Source organism: Schistocerca nitens, chromosome 1 (genome assembly GCF_023898315.1).
Source record: "Schistocerca nitens isolate TAMUIC-IGC-003100 chromosome 1, iqSchNite1.1, whole genome shotgun sequence".
NCBI classification, from domain to species: Eukaryota; Metazoa; Arthropoda; class Insecta; order Orthoptera; family Acrididae; genus Schistocerca; species Schistocerca nitens.
Genome location: NC_064614.1, coordinates 540,812,298 through 540,826,899, shown reverse-complemented (window position 1 = coordinate 540,826,899; position 14,602 = coordinate 540,812,298). Strand labels below are relative to the sequence as shown.

Here is a 14,602-nt window from a genome sequence, read left to right as displayed (position 1 = left end):
TAAGAAGTCAATGTTGCAACACTACCATCCTTTTCTATTTTGTTTTTGGAGTGGGAGGGGGGGGGGTTTATAGAAATATGTGGTTTCCGAAGCAATGCACAGGCAAAAATGTACATAACAAGTCAACATTGAGCAATGCTTCAATTAAATGTTCTGTTAGTTAATGGTACTGCTGTGAAGCATGCTATGATCATACATAATGAGCATACACATCATATTGTTCATGTGCAAACACGTGATTCTTCAACTTCTCTTGGCATAATTCATGATGAAATAGTTCATGGGAGAACAGCTGAATGCCAGTGTTCAACAGGCACAATATATCGGGAAGCAACCATGTTGCCATCACAGGAGTGCTGCTCCTCCTGCTAGTGCACTGTCATGTCCATTATTTGCACCCGGGGACTTGTGCCTGTTGTGTCTCTGCTGTTGCTCCATGTCGTCAAAGTCAGTTCACTGTGGGATATTTCCTTCCCCTTCTTAATCTGACTAAGTACACATGCTCAGGCCTTACCAAGGCTGTAGCCACTATCACAAATGATTAGCAGTCCCTCTAGTTGAATCTCAATATATTCGTTAATGACACAGTCCAAGGAGTTAAGATGTCTGCATTGTAAACTTAGTATGATAGTAATGTAATTCCAATAGGCAACATTCCACAACATCCGACATGTTAGGCTGCTGCAGTATTGTGTACTGTTGTGTGTCAGATAGTTGACACTGTCAATGGTCATTGCAGAGAATACCAGTGGTATAGAAGACTGCAGGAGCCTAGTCAATCAGCAGTCTCAGAAAACAGCCAATCGAAATGACACAGAATGAATTAGAATCATACTAATGTTATGAAACAGATGTCTAATTTCTGAGACTATGTCATTAAGGAATCCACAGAGATTTGAGTAGGGGAACCACTAATCAACTGTGATAGTGGTTACATCATTAGTAAGGATGTAAATCCTTAGTAATCCCATAAAGAAGAGAAAGGAGATATCCCACAACCACCTGACTTCAAACACAGACAGAGCAACTGCGGAGATGCTGCTGGCATGTATCCTAGGGCACTGACTGCTGATGGAGTGACATGTCAACAGATTGGGAGGGGTGGAGTGGGGGTGGAGGGAAGGCATAAAGGCCCACACCAGCTTCTAGGCAGCCAGTTCATCAGTGGTCCAGTTGATGGCAATGTGGTCACTCGCTGAAATGTTGTACCTGTTGGCCACTGACATGCAGATCTTTACCCATGGTCGGCCTTTGTCATATGCAAATACTCTTGTATGTGTAACTGATTTGATAATACTTTACGAGTAACCTACCACCCCCTCTCCCCCCAACACACACACACACACACACACACACACACACACACACACACACTTTTTGTGGGTGTGCCTGCAGACAAAACATATACTTTCCCTTTTTGGTGAGTGGGCTCTTTCCTCCTAAAGTGTTTACATTCTTCCAATAAAATGAACTAATTTCAAAGCGACATTTCTGTCATTTTTCAGTCATCGTCTCCAGCAAATGGAAACATCTGTCTGTAAACTATATTAAAAGAAAAAAAGAGAGCTGCTGATTTTTATAAATAAAGTTTTTCTCATTCCTCAGTGAACAGCACTGATTAATTGTTGTTTAGAAATCACCTAAGTGCAGTTTCAGCAAATTTTTTACTTTGCCAGAAGATGAAAATACCAAAACTCTGCTTCAAAACAAAGATTTTACTTGTCTGGATTGACAAAGCCGTTGGTTCTTTGCACTATTCAGTACTGTATGTGACAACAATAAAATAAATATTCTCTTGTCTATGTTGTCAATATTTCTTTCTGAAGACAATGTTTTTATAAATGCTGAAACCATGGTAAAGGTTTTTTTTATAAACCTTCCATTTTGCAACTGATTGGCTGTTAACTATTCCTACATGAATACTTCTACAAGAAGATTCTCTGAATGGCAGCAGCTCCAATTCAGCTAAGTATCATACAAGTGCTTCACAGTTTCATTAAGAGGGTAAGAATCAGTAATTCAAGAAGCCGCTGGACTCAGAGAATCTGAGTAACCACAAATTCAGTACCCATCCCCTAACGTACTGCACTCTCCTTCCTCAGAAAAAAAAAGATTTAAAGCTAAAAAAATGACATTTGTTTTGACAGAAAATTAAGCTTTGATGGCTGAAAAAGTGTTTGTAAAGATAGATAAAAGCACAGACATTAATTCCAATAGCCACTGGTCAGTAAAAACAGTCTGAACCAAAATCACAGCAACTTCAATAAAATTTATAGGAGGAGGAGGACATTAGTGTGTAATGTCCCATCAACATTGAGGTAAATAGATACTGAGTACAGGCTCGGATTAGGGAAGGATGGAGATGGAAAGCGGTCATGCCCTTTTGAAGCAACCACCCCAAAAATTTCCTTAAGAGATTAAGAAAATCACAGAAGCCTAAATCAGGATAGCCAGAGAAAGGTTTAAACCATCGTCCTTCCACATGCCAGTCCAGTGTGCTAACCACTACCGTACCCCACTCAGAGTAATACAATTTATCCGATGTGTATCTGTGATATGTTAGAGTAATTTGGGTCAAATACATAATAATAATAATAATAATAATAATAATTGTTATTGTTATTTCTTTCTTTTCTCAGACGTTATGTCTGGTCAAAAATGGAAAGTGACGTGAACCTTGATCAAGCACGACTTCCTTTTAACTGTACGGTATATGTTATATTGCATTTAGGAACTTTCGGGTAATTGAACATGTATCAATAATTACAGATTTCTGTAGTTGTATATATAAGTTTGGATGTAGCTGTATTGCATTGATGTACTGGTGGATATTGTGTGGTATGACTCCTGTAGTTGATAGTATAATCATTATAATGTCAGCTTTATCCTGATGCCACATGTCCTTGACTTCCTCAGCCAGTTGGATGTATTTTTCAATTTTTTCTCCTGTTTTCTTAGTTGCGTTAATTTCTTCTTTTTATTGGTGAGTATGATGTCAGGTTTGTTATGTGGTGTTGTTTTATCTGTTATAATGGTTCTGTTCCAGTATAATTTGTATTCATCATTCTCCAGTACATTTTGTGGTGCATACTTGTATGTGGGAATGTGTTGTTTTATAAGTTTATGTTGTATGGCAAGCTGTTGATGTATTATTTTTGCTACATTGTCATGTCTTCTGGGGTATTCTGTATTTGCTAGTATTGTACATCCACTTGTGATGTGATCTACTGTTTCTATTTGTTGTTTGCAAAGTTTGCATTTATCTGTTGTGGTATTGGGATCTTTAATAATATGCTTGCTGTAATATCTGGTGTTTATTGTTTGATCCTGTATTGCAATCATGAATCCTTCCGTCTCACTGTATATATTGCCTTTTCTTAGCCATGTGTTGGATGCGTCTTGATCGATGTGTGGCTGTGTTAGATGATACGGGTGCTTGCCATGTAGTGTTTTCTTTTTCCAATGTACTTTCTTCGTATCTGTTGATGTTATGTGATGTAAAAGGGTTGTAGAGGTGGTTATGAAATTGCAGTGGTGTAGCCGATGTATTTATATGAGTGATTGCTTTGTGTATTTTGCTAGTTTCTGCTCGTTCTATAAAGAATTTTCTTAAATTGTCTACCTGTCCATAATGTAGGTTTTTTGTGTCAATAAATCCCCTTCCTCCTTCCTTTCTGCTTAATGTGAATCTTTCTGTTGCTGAATGTATGTGATGTATTCTATATTTGTGGCATTGTGATCGTGTAAGTGTATTGAGTGCTTCTAGGTCTGTGTTACTCCATTTCACTACTCCAAATGAGTAGGTCAATATTGGTATGGCATAAGTATTTATAGCTTTTGTCTTGTTTCTTGCTGTCAATTCTGTTTTCAGTATTTTTGTTAGTCTTTGTCTATATTTTTCTTTTAGTTCTTCTTTAATATTTGTACTATCTATTCCTATTTTTTGTCTGTATCCTAGATATTTATAGGCATCCGTTTTTTCCATCGCTTCTATGCAGTCGCTGTGGTTATCCAATATGTAATCTTCTTGTTTAGTGTGTTTTCCCTTGACTATGCTATTTTTCTTACATTTGTCTGTTCCAAAAGCCATGTTTATATCATTGCTGAATACTTCTGTTATCTTTAGTAATTGGTTGAGTAGTTGATTTGTTGCTGCCAGTAGTTTTAGATCATCCATGTACAGGAAATGTGTGATTTTGTGTTGGTATGTTCCAGTAATATTGTATTCATAATTTGTATTATTTAGCATGTTGGATAGTGGGTTCAGAGCAAGGCAGAACCAGAAAGGACTTAATGAGTCTCCTTGGTATATTCCACGCTTAATCTGTATTGGCTGTTATGTGATATTTTTTGAATTTGTTTGGATATTAAGTGTAGTTTTCCAATTTTTCATTACTATGTTTAGGAACTGTATCAATTTAGGATCTACTTTGTATATTTCCAATATTTGTAGTAACCATGAGTGGGGTACACTATCAAAAGCTTTTTGGTAATCAATGTATGCGTAGTGTAGCGACCTTTGTTTAGTTGTAGCTTGATATGTCACCTCTGCATCTATTATCATTTGCTCTTTACATCCTCGTGCTCCTTTGCAACAGCCTTTTTGTTTTTCATTTATAATTTTGTTCTGTGTCGTATGTGTCATTAATTTCTGTGTAATGACTGAAGTTAATATTTTGTATATTGTTGGTAGGCATGTTATGGGGCGATATTTAGCTGGGTTTGCTGTGCCTGCTTGATCTTTAGGTTTCAGATAAGTTATTCCTTGTGTAAGTGTATCAGGGAATGTGTATGGGTCTGCAATGTAACTGTTAAATAATTTAGTTAGATGTGAATGTGTTGAGGTGAACTTCTTTAGCCAGAAATTTGCTATTTTATCTTTTCCAGGGGATTTCCAATTGTGAGTAGAATTAATTGCTTGGGTGACTTCATGTTGCAAAATTATCACTTCAGGCATTTGTGGTATCATCTTGTACGTATCTGTTTCTGCTTGTATCCACCGTGCATGCCTGTTATGTTGTACCGGGTTTGACCATATGTTGCTCCAGAAGTGTTCCACATCTGTTATGTTTGGTGGATTGTCTATTTTAATGTGTGTGTTATCTGTTGTCTGGTAAAATTTCTTTTGGTTTGTGTTGAATGTTTGGTTTTGTTTCCTTCTATTTTCACTTTTTTTGTATCTTCTGAGTCGTTTGGCTAATGCTTGTAATTTCTGCTTCTTTTCGTCTAATTGCTCTGTCGCTTCTTGTTGTGAGATTTTACCCAACCTTTTTCGTTTTTTTTCTGACATTTCATTTCTTATAAATTGTGTTAGCTGTCCGATGTCTTTTCTCAGTTTTTCTATTCTGATCTGTAGCCTGTGTTGCCATGCTGGTTTTGTGGGTTTCTTCTGTGTGTTGGTTGGTTCTCATCTCTGTCTAGTGTGTATATTTAGTGTAGTGAGTGCTCCTATATAAACCAGTAGTTGTAACTCTTCCATAGTTGTGTTTTCATTTATTTTGTTGTGTATGATTGTGTTGATAGTTTTTATTGTTGTTTCGACTTGTGGGTTATTTGGTGGTCTATGCAAGAATGGTCTAATGTCTGTATTTGTGTCTTTGTATTCTATATATGTTAGCTGAAATTTTTCTTCTATATCTAACATCTGTGTCACTTCGTGTTCTATTTGTGCTTGTTCTGGTGGCTGTCTTAAGATTTCGTTTTCCTCTGATTGTTTAATTGGTGCGTGTTGTTCTTTGTTTGTTTGCTCTGGGATGTTTGAGTCCATTACTGTATTTTCTTCTTCTTCTGATTGCACATTATTTTGTTCCAGTATTTGTTGTACTTCTTGTTTGATGTTTTCTAATTCTGACTGGGGTATCCTGTTATTTTTGATTATTACACGGATCTGATCAGCTAGTCGTTGTTCTGTTAAAAATTTTATTTCTGGGTATCTGGTAATAAATGTTGTGTATACTTGTGATCTGTATCCAGTTGTGTTGGTTCCTAGGTTTGTTGCTCGGTAATAACAGAACATGAGGTGTCGATTAACTTCATCTGACCATCTCATCCTTTGTCTTTGTTTTCCTTCTAGGGTGGTTGCAGGAAGCATATCCTGCAAAACACCTCTATTTGGATTTAAATCATTTTCCAGTTGGCTAGCAGTGTCGTTACCATTGTGGGCGGGCATAGGGTTCAAGCGTCGTCCCCGACCATGACGGCGCTTGTCCGAGGCTTCTTTAGTTCTGTCCTGAACCAACTAATCACACTAAAAGGGGGGTTAGCCCTATTAGTGGTTTGTTCTTTTCGTCGCCTTTTACGACTGGCAGAACATACCGGAGGCCTATTCTTTTCCTGGGCCTCCACGGGGATTATTATTATTATTATTATTATTATTATTATTATAACTAGTAATAATAAAAAATAAGCTCTAAGCTTAGGCATTTGGGAGCTACAGACGCACAAGTATTTTGGAGCATCTGCTGAATTGTAACTTCTGAAAGACTTTAATAAGGAAATTCTCTTTCAAACTTCATTTATGCACAAGGACAAGGACAATGACAAGGATCCTTTATAAAATAATTATGCACAAAAAAAATGCCAATAATGATTATATACAGAAAATCTTTCAAATTTTGGGATTACATATCCCTTGTTCTTAGATGTATTTACAATATTATTTCACAGGGCATGATAAAAGTCCAAAATAGTTTAATGACGTGACTCAATACAGCTGTGAGGAATTTGATGATCAGCTTGTTTGCCATCAGCTGTACAAATTTATTATTTATTTTCTACCAGTTTTTGTAGTAGCAATCGTCTTCATTGGAAGAAAACAGCTGGACATTGTATGGATAAATTATTCAACTTTCCACTGGATAAAATGAAAACCACGGGACTCATAGAATATTTACAGAGCCGTGTTTCCAATGCCAGCACAAAACTGACTTACTATGATTAAACAGAACAATCATTAAGGTGTTAACATGTTACAACATCTATGATAGTTCTGATTAATCATAATTATGCCAATTTTGTGCTGGTTTCGAAATCATGGCCTGTTATGTGTGGTTTTGAAAATATTTTATGAATTTGTTCATTTTCAATTTGTCCAGCAGAAAGTTAAATTGCATATCCATCCAATGTACAGCTTTTTTTCCTCCTGTGAAGATGGTTGCTATGACCAAAACCAGTAGAAAATGAATAATAAATTTGTACAGCTGATGGCAAATGTGCAATTCTTCAAAAACCCAAAATAAATATGAAGCTGTCACAAACAATTATGATCATACATTTCTAATGTGTGAAACACACATTTATTTTGAGTTGCAGTTTTCAACTTCTTAATACACAATATTCTACAGGTAAAAATATGACTATCTTTACTGAATCACATTACACATACTGTCAGACGGTTTTGTTACTTACACATGCAACTCACTTCAAAAACTCTTGATATCCCAGTATTATACTCTTAGGACAGTCAAAAACAAAAATTGCAAATTTACTAAAACATGTAGAGAGAGAGAAGGAATAAACTAATTCATTTATCTGGTGTTTTGATAGATATTTGCAATTTGGTATGCGTAAATAATTAATGGAAGACAATCATATGATAACATACAGATGTGTTCATCTACATATATTTGGGATTTTCATTTTCGACTGTCTCTCCCTGTTTTTGCTAAATTTTTAGTTTATATTATTGAACTAGATACACTCAAAACAATTAAGTCCATTACAAGACAATAATTTTACAATACTAATGATTACATCTATAATTTGGAACTGCCAGGCTAGCAAAACATAAAGCACACAAATAAAAAATGGCATGCTCATGTTTTGTTAGTACCTACACAAAACCTTCGTATGAAAACTGGCGTGTGTGTGCGCACACACACAATTTATTTATACTACCTAGATTTCAGCAATCCAATTTGCTAATGTAATAAATGTGAGTCAACTGACTGTGCCCTACTGCAATATTAAAAGCAGAAAGATAGTGAAAGAACTGGATGGGTTGCAGTGACACAGTGATGAGCTAAGGCAGGGGTCTCCAAACTACAGCCTGCGGGCCAAAACCGGCCTGCGAGGGCCGGCAAACCGGCCCGAGTTAGCTGGCTGGACATCTCCGGTATTCGGCCCGCCAAATATTTGAGGTGGTACCTATACTGCCAACAATTGAGTTTCGAGGTCTATCGCGACCAATACAACGCGACATTGGCTCTGCTACTCGCTACAAGACTACATAACTGAACTTATTGTTGCGCCGCTTGAAATAACAATGCGTTGACACACTCTACCTCTGTTACGTCTTGCAGTAATAGTGTTGCCAACAATGATTTTGAGATTTCGTTAACTTTGCAGGACGCTTTCGTGAAGAATGTGCAGTGATATACTTTTTTGTCGGTGAAATTCGCCAGAATAAAATATGCCAGAATTTCGGTCAGGTACGTCCACCAATCAAAATTATGTAATTAAATACAAATCGTAGTTCGTTTCAGTGCTAGCTATTCCCACAACCATAGATTTTTGCGATTTCATCTTTCCTTTCGCCTAACATTACGGTAATCATGGAGTGCTAGGGTACTTTAATCCCACTAGGTAGATCTTGGCCCTTATGACTTCGTGGAGGAGTCAATGTGGCCTGCGGACTAAAAAGTTTGGAGACCCCCGAGCTAAGGCATACAAGGAAAGGGAACAATCGTGAAAGAATAGAGAATATTTCAGAATTAAGGGTTCATTATTTTTACCTGTGGTCTTTTATATTAAGTATCATATCTGATGAAGCTATTAAAGCAAGTGAAGACAGTAGCATTCTCATTAACAATATCTAGCAGAGCAACAGTATTAGATGCACATGCAAACAATTGGTTCATAGCAAATGCTAATTCCTAATCTAAAATACATCACATACCAGAATAAAACAATCAGCAGCAGTGGCTAATTATATTGACAGAAGTAAAATTTACCTCCTCTCTCCCCTTCTTTCCTTCTTTCTACATGAAATATATTCATGTAATGAATTTATTTCTATGACTGCTGTGGAAAACTACTTTGTCAACAGTCCAAATGGTGGGTGTTCGCTGTTGTTATCTAATGAGAATGAATGCAAAATACAACCTTTTTCTGTGGGTGAATTGTGAATTCAATGTGCTTCTATCTTAATTAAAGCTTCCTGTTCAATGTTGACACTTCACTGTTTTTTCCATGGCTGAAGACTTATTTTATTAAATAATGGCAAAAGCATGGATTTTCTGACCATGTACCATACACCTACTGGGTTGGGACAAGTTTCCCTAAGTGAAATTCCCTCATATTTCCCCGATTTCCACACAAATTTTAGCATTTTTCTCTGACACATTTTGAGATCTCAAGGGTAAGTAAAACCAACAATGGAAAATCCAAAATGGAAAGTAACAATATTATGAAAAGGAAAGTAGCTACTCACCATATAGCAGATACGCTGAGTCAACAATAGACCACACACACACACACAACACAAACAGTACACATGGCTGCAGTCTCAGGCAACTGAAACTACACTGCAAGCAGCAGCACCAGTGCATGATGGGAGTGGTGACTGGGTGGGGATAAGGAGGAGAGTGGGGTGGTGAGGGGGAGAGAGAGTATAGTGGGGGTGGCAGACAGTGGAGTGCTGCAGGTACGGAGGGCAGGGGATAGGTGGGGAAGGGTGGGGGTGGAGGGGGGAGGCAAGTAGCTGAAAAGGGGAGAAATAAAAATACTGGGTGTGGTGGTCGAATAATGGCTGTGTAGTGCTGAAATGGGACCAGAGAAGGGGTTGGATGGGTGAGGACAGTGACTAACAAAGGTTGAGGCTACGAGGGTTACGGTAACATAGGATGTATTACAGGGAAAGTTCCCACCTGCGCAATTCAGAAAGGCTGGTGTTGGTGGGAAGGATCCATATGGCACAGGCTGTGAAACAGTCATTGAAATGGCAGCGTGTTCAGCAACAGGGTGGTCCACTTGTTTCTTGGCCACAGTTTGTCAGTGGCCATTCATGCAAACATACAGCTTGTTGGTTGTCATTCCTTCATAGAATGCAGCACAGTGGTCGCAGCTTAGTTTGTAGATCACATGAATGGTTTCACAGGATGTGATGAAGCAAGCTGGGATAATTTTAATTCCCCTCTTGTTTTGCCATCTGCCTTTTTAAATTCATTTTTTCATGTTTAACTAATTACCATTAACATACATAAATATAATCTGCATCTTCATGAAAGAGAAAGACTGGCCCTTAGTTTTAAATAATATAACACCAGATCTAATTTTGTGCTTAGTTTTAGGTATGTAAGTGTTTTGCCAATTCATTTTGACTATTCCTAGTTAGTATCTTTTGTTATAGGGTGAAATCAGTAATTGTTTCTTAACATAAATTCCATTGTTGACATATAAACCAATATAAATCCCGTAATAATTATGAACATCTGGAAGACAAAATGCTAGTATTCTTAAAATATTTATTTGGCTTTAGTCGAAAAGGATGTTAGCAAAACCAACCCTTTATTAATTCCAAAGTAATTAGCAGATTTTTCAAAAGTATTGTTTGCATAACTATATATGTTAATTTCATGACTTAAACAAATAATTCGGCTTAACTCATATAGTAGAAGATACTGTAAAAAGACGGAATTTTTCAATGTATTCAGTTAATTTAATGAGTTAAGTTTTAATTATAATTTCTGCAAATTAAACTTTGAACAATGTTTAGTTTGAATACCTATTATTGTGATGGTTATAAGGGCCTGATTTTTGGCCACGAGACAGTCAGTCCACGGCCAAGTTTCAGACAAGGAACCTGTGTTGGTCAGAACAACAACAATGCTTCATCTTAATTGTGGAACAAGTGTTGAACAATTAGGCTGTGTGTAAGAACAATGACAGTGTCTGCTCCATATGTACCAACACCAGCTTTTCTGAATTGTGCAGGTGGGAACTTTCCTTGCAATACATCCTACTTTCCCATAACCCTCCTGGCCTCAACCTTCATAAGTCAATGTCCTCACCCATCGAGCCCTCTCCCTGTTCCCATTCCAGCACTACACAGCTGTCATTCCACCATCACACCCAGTTTTTTTATTTCTCACCTCTGTCTGTTACCCTCCCTGCCCTCCATACCTGCAGCACTTCACAGTCCCTACCTGACCCATCCTCCTCCTTACCCCCACCCAGTTGCCACTCCATCATGCACTGGTGCTGCTGCTCACATTGTGGTTTCAGGTGCCTGAGACTGCAGTCGTGTGTGTGTGTGTGTGTGTGTGTGTGTGTGTGTGTGTGTGTGTGTGTGTGTGTGTTGACGAAGGCCTTAATGCCTGAAAGCTTTAATTGTGAGTGTCTTTTTGTTGTGCCTATCTGTGACTCAGCATCTCCGCTATGTGGTATGTTGCAACTTTCCTTTTCATAATATTTTTACAAGGGTAAGTTAAGAATAAGTTACAGTACAAGAAACAAAAGTGTAAACGAGAAAATATATAAAGAACTTGCAAGCAGATGGTGTTTCCTGGTGGGAGCGAAAATGTTAAGCACTGACACCAACGTCTTTTGCAATGAATTTTTTTTTAGGTGGAGAAAGCAAGCCAAATGGTATGTTTTTCATTAAGACCACTGATGTTATTTTATTTCAATAAAATGAAACACATTTGGAGATAAAAATACGTATTTCCTTGGAGTCACAAGACGGATTTAAAGTACCTTCAATGATTAGAGAAATAATGTCAGGAAAAGGTAGGCCTCTTGAAAAAAGTATAAAGGCAGGGAACTGTGTACACCAACACTGTAGGTGACCTCCAATAAAATGTTGATTCTACTATGTTTGTTTTTGTAAGTTATTACCCACGTAGTATATCTATTATTTTACAGTTATGTTGTGATTTTTCTTTTGAGAAATATATGAGTAATACCGTACGAACTGCCTGCAACTGACACAATTTTCTTCTTCTTGCTGTCCTTACTTTCTAACATATAAAGTACTTCTGAAGTGCCAAAATGTACTAGAACAAATAAAATGTGTATAAAAAGCCGCACTGTACAATGTACTTGCAGTGAGACAGTCACAATTCCTGAAATCCATCGCCCACGGTCTCTGGCCTGCTGAGGAGCACCGCAGCCATGGGTCCATGGATAAAACCTGAAAATCCACTGCATTACTGCACACACAAACAGACCTGGCCTGCGGGCAGATCAGTGAGACTAGATCCAATGGGCAGTGCCTGTACATCAGGGGGAACCCAATGGCTTCAGGCCGGTAGGCCTGATTCATTACAGATACCCACGGATATGGCCTGCAGTTTTGGCCCATTGCAGAAATCCACTCATGTGGCCAGCTATTCATGAGCCACATACAGCATGTTGGTGAAATGAGACCATGGTCATCAGTTCATGCAGCAAATAACTTGTTCAAATACACTGAGGATCAATAATGATGAGGACTGGTAGCAACTCATTGTAAAGATGATGGATGAGCCACAGACAGGCACATAGAAAAGACAATTACACTTCCACAACTAAATTTTCAGCCATAGCTTTTGACACAAAATGAGAGTACACACACATTCACACAATCACTCAGACACAAGTCATGCACACATGACCACTGTCTCTGGCCTCTGTGCCTACAGTCTCTGAGAATCAGATCCAAACAAACCACTCCTCATGCCTCCCTGTGTCTCATCGGTAGCTGCTAGGCTAGCAGTAAGAGTGGTGGCAGCACTGACTGCAAGCTGAGGGGAGCGGTAGAAACGAGTGAAGCAGTAGTAATGAGGGAGTAGGGAAGCAGCGCGTGTACTCAGCTGCACCCAGCCACCTGATGTGTTTGAAATTCCCTCATTTCCAAAATATGTGGCAACCCTGATTTACCTTCCACCTTGTGGACATATCCAATAATAATAGTGGTTCCACTTTTTACTTCCAAGAATAGTTCTATTAACATGATTTAAAGAGGGGAAAGAAACACAGAGGGAAAGCCGTGAACCACCAATTGACTCATATGTGTATACTGGGAAATCATCCAGACATTTTTGGTACAACATACAGCTGATACCCATTTTTCAAACCTACTAAAATGTCAATTTACACATTAGTATTTACATCCATACCTAGTCTATTTTCTGCAAGCAAATAGCTACTTACTTTTGTTATAAATAGAGACATTATTTCTAAGGATAGTAAAAAAAAATAAGTGTGTGCTATTCAGGAATGACTTTACATTCAGTGTTGCCAACTAGTAAATAAACAACAAAGATACCACAAATAGAATTAAAAGAATACTCTTTGTGAATCCATAGTAAAATAATTTACAAAGCAGTAACAATATCTTCATGCAGTACATAAAGAGGCAGAGGTATGGTTTAAGGTGAACTGCTCACTGTAATTAATACCAGTACTGATACAATAGTGTAAATAATTGCTTGTATTTATAATAGAAAATTCCATTAAGTAAATCCTTTAAAAAATTTTCATAATACAGCTCCTATGACTGAGTAAGCATTTCCTACAATTAATTTGTGCCACTAATCTCAATGCCATTTGAAGCAAAATTTGCTTAAAAAAGATCAGTACATTCACAAATCTTCAGTTTCACAGCTACTGGAACAAAGAAAGAATTGATAAAACTCGAAAGTGCGGAACAATTTAGTTTACCCAGAAGAATAAACGTGAATAGTTCAGTCCATTTTAAGAGATCAAACAACAATGTTGTGATGAACTGCAGCAATGTGTTATGAGCCAACAAATTACACAACATCCAACTTAACTCCAAGAAACTACCAAGAAATCAGCATGTAGCTTTAGTTATTTCCTGGTGAAATGCTAAGAAATTGGCAGGTACAAAAAGGTAGAGGACAGTATGCCTAAGGAAAGACTACTGCAGAGAGTTGTACGAAACCATTCTTTGAGCTGAAGAATACAACACCAAAACCCGCAGCAGCAGCAACAGCAACAACAAAATATTGTAATGCAATATCTTTGTGCATATGAAAATTATCATTGGACCGCAAATATTACATGAGGAACAAGTGAACAAAAATTCGAGAAATACGTTTAATAACATTCTACGAAGTTAATAATGCTAACACACAATATATATACTGCATAATAATAATTAAAACTGAGTAGATAGTTAAATGACAATAGGACAAAGGAGACAAAACATAAATTAAATTACCGTTACCCCAACAGGACTTGAGGCAGCTTAGCTGATTATCCTCAAAGCACTCCCCCCCCCCCCCCCCTCTCTCTCTCTCTCTCTCTCTCTCTGTGTGTGTGTGTGTGTGTGTGTGTGTGTGTGTGTGTGTGTGTGTGCACTTCTATTTGATATAATAATCCTGTATATAACATGACATAATATCTTACTGAAAATTTTTGTTTGTTTCTCAGATAGTGACAGCATTTATACATGTCCTACTTTAAAAAATGGCTCAAGATAAGAAGTAACAAGAATTTAAAACCAACCCAACGGAGTGTACAAATAGCTATTAATGTGCATTTGTATGTTCTATTTGCCACTGAAGGACTGGTGCTGTATAACTAGCTAATGATAACTACCTTAAAATGGGAAAGATTTATATGTAAAAATAATAATGGAAATAGCCTTCAGAACATA

At 37.5% G+C, this 14,602-nt stretch overlaps 1 protein-coding gene across 8 annotated transcripts in view; it reads right to left on the bottom strand.

Moving 5' to 3' along the window:
- Positions 1–14,602, bottom strand: part of LOC126253889 (protein lap4) — a 564,085-nt gene that overhangs the window by 94,860 nt on the left and 454,623 nt on the right. The gene's annotated exons all lie outside the window — the stretch shown is intronic.